General features: G+C 49.8%; 1 non-coding gene across 1 annotated transcript; it reads left to right on the forward strand.

The window, feature by feature from the left end:
• The first annotated feature begins 1,904 nt into the window (after positions 1–1,904).
• On the forward strand, positions 1,905–1,977 carry TRNAL-CAA (transfer RNA leucine (anticodon CAA)). Its single transcript has one exon. It is a non-coding gene; the product is annotated as a tRNA-Leu (tRNA).
• The last annotated feature ends 994 nt before the right edge of the window (positions 1,978–2,971 follow it).

Raw genomic sequence — 2,971 nt, forward strand, 5'->3', positions numbered from 1 at the left:
TTGCAGGCCTTAGCCGAGCTGGGCTCTAAGAGGACAGACACCTTATCCACGAGGTCCCGGTGGACGAGATTTGCTGCTGTCGAGAACGTATCAGGATCAACTTGGATCTTTCTTCCAGTGACAGTGCACAATCATCAGAACAGCTTGTCCGCTTGGTCCTGGACCCCGGTTGGTTCTCACAGCAAAAAGTTGCCAAATAGTTTCTAAGTCTCAGGTTTCAAGAAATCTTTAGCTGGAGTACACTTTGACAGAAGCCAAGGGACCAGGACCAGAGGGACAGCACTTGGGGGTCAAGACTACGGATGGTGGTTCATTTGCTGTAGCGTACTTTCAGAATATCATGGGGCACAGAGCTATTATTCAGAGTTATTTTCTCAGTGAAAAATTCACTGTTGTGTCAAAAATGGGCCAGAGGATTCCTCTTGCACTAAAACATATACAATAGAAGAGAAACAGAAGCAGCTAGCAGCCAGTTGTGCATTTTTCTTGTGCTCGTGGGAAGGCATTCTGCCCACAATTATGCAAACTTAAGTGAACAGGCATATTTGCATGCAGTCATTTTGCATCACAAGAAGAACGCAAAATTACAGGAATTACTCTGATTACTCTGGTATAATTAAAATGTTACTAAGGTCTATTGAAGACTCACTCCAGAAGCAGTCAGCAGCAAGGTCCACGTCAAGTTCAGCTGAATGTGTTCAGCTTAGCAGCTGCTGGAAAGGTCTCTGGAAGCTTGTTGTGTCACAGTAGCACCAACAGGAGGTCAGCAACTGACCCTTGGAGTCCATTCTGGGGTCCTTGGCTCCAGACAACTGTCAGAAATCGCTTTCCTGCAACTGGTAAAACAGCTTGTATCATTTGTCGTCACATTAATGGTTGTTTATTGAATCATGTTTCCCTATGTTCCCCCTTTTGCTTGTAATCATGTTTTTAATTTTTTCCAGTAATGTCTTCTGGTAAAAAAAATCATGAAGGAACAATTTGTTTGTGCCAATGCTTGTCTGCATGCCCTTCGTGGTTTCCTTAATGCTGGGGCAGTGTGAATTATCTTTTTACTTAGATTGTGGCATACTTTGCGATGGTTTCTTAAAGAATACTCATGGTCCCGCTCTAAATGAAAAGGGGGGGCCCTCGGCCCCCCCGCACGCATGGCGGCGCGGCGACCGTCGCCCCCACTATCTCCTTTTGTTGCCATTCGGCGGTGGGGGCGTGCCCTGGGGGGCGCGGCCCACCGCCGGTTGGCTGGCGGCCACCTTGACCCGGATCCTGGGAAGTGGGTCCGGGTCAAGGGGGGCGGGCTAGAGGAGGGGCCACCTGGCCCCTCGGGAATAAGGAGATAGGGAGCGCCCAGGAGACCCCCTTGTCCCTGGACGCTCCCTCGCCAAAACGGTGTGCCCCGCGCTCGGGGCTTCTTTGTGGGGCGGAGTGATGGTCTCCTTTTTGTTTCCCTCCAGGGTTGGTGGCCAGGACGGCTGGACGGTTCTCTCTGAGGGCGATCGGGGGAGCCGAGGAGGGATAGCACCTCGTTCGCGCAGGGGGTCTGGACAGAAGATGCGCACGGCGATTGGAAACAGGGGAAGCGGCAGGACTGGCAACTCGGACCAGGGACAGGGCCCAGGAAGAAACACCGGAGGACGGCTGGACGGGCAGTGCATGGCTGCTTTCGGCGGAATAAGAGGTGATTAAGTTGAAAGGAAGTGCCCAGTTTTTGGATGTTGCGTGTTCATGGGCTGTGCACACGGCTGGGTGGTCGGAAGGACCATGGGTGGCGGAGCTCGCACATTGACTGGCATGTCCCTAGGACATTGGGGTTTTTGTTTTTGCTGTTTGCATTTACTGTATTTAAGTGTCCTATGCCGCGGAGGGCCGCATGTGGGAAACTCCCTCCACGTGGGCTGGCCGGTGCCGATATAGCTCAGTTGGTAGAGCTTTGGACGCAAGATCTGAGGGTCCCTGGTTCGATCCCGGGTTCTGGCAATGGTGTTTTTAGACACATTATAAGTCAATAATATGAGGGAACCACGCGAGTGACATAGGGAGGTGTTCTGGCCTTGGGACGCATATGCTGTGTTTTAGTGTCTGATGCATTGCGTTTGGGGTTCAATGCCAACATTGTTTTGGAGGGCAATGGATAGATGAGAATATGAAACATTTAGGACCTTTGGAGATGAGGCTTTCGTTTTGAGGGTCAGAGGGCTTCTGTCATTGCTGATTAATGTTCGGTCCAATGAAGCAATGAAGCCCGCAGGGGTAGCAGAGGCAGGTTTGTCGCGCGCTGTCCACGAGAACATCGCGTCCACGAGAACATCGCGCCATGAGTTTAAATGAGACACAATAGCTTTCGCGCCAAATTCTCAAATTACTTACGAAGTCTCATGGTACTATATTGTTGAGATAAAGAAATAATCGTGAATAGATTTGGGCGTTCCAATTGAGAACGCGAATTATAGTCATAAACATGTTGCTGCCTCTTCCGTCATTTCATGGCAGGCCACGGTGTCGCCCTGCGGCGGTTGCTAGAGCTCTTAAATTACTTATGCAGGGTCAATGAAGTCTCATGGTACTATATTGTTTAGATAAAGAAATAATCGTGAACAGATTTGGGCGTTCCAATTGAGAACGCGAATTATATTCATAAACGTGCTTCTGCCTCTTCCGTCATTTCATGGCAGGCCACGGTGTCGCCCTGCCACTTAATCTCCTATGTAAAGCGCTCCGATACCTGACTCGGTTCGGGTCCTGAGAGGGATTCACGGTGCTGCTCGTGTACCGCACTTGATGCGGTACCGGTGTAGTAAAATCCGTGACTTTACTGCCTGAGTGGTTGGCCCTAGGTACAACTTCTCATAAGGGCATTTTACAAAATCGAAGGAATTGGTTCGCATTTCAATTGGAAATGTAGTCTAGCCTGGACCCTCGACTAGAAGTGGGTACACATTCTTTGAATAATAATTTTCCAGTTTTATTTCGG

Source organism: Lissotriton helveticus, chromosome 2_1 (genome assembly GCF_964261635.1).
Source record: "Lissotriton helveticus chromosome 2_1, aLisHel1.1, whole genome shotgun sequence".
NCBI lineage: Eukaryota > Metazoa > Chordata > Amphibia > Caudata > Salamandridae > Lissotriton > Lissotriton helveticus.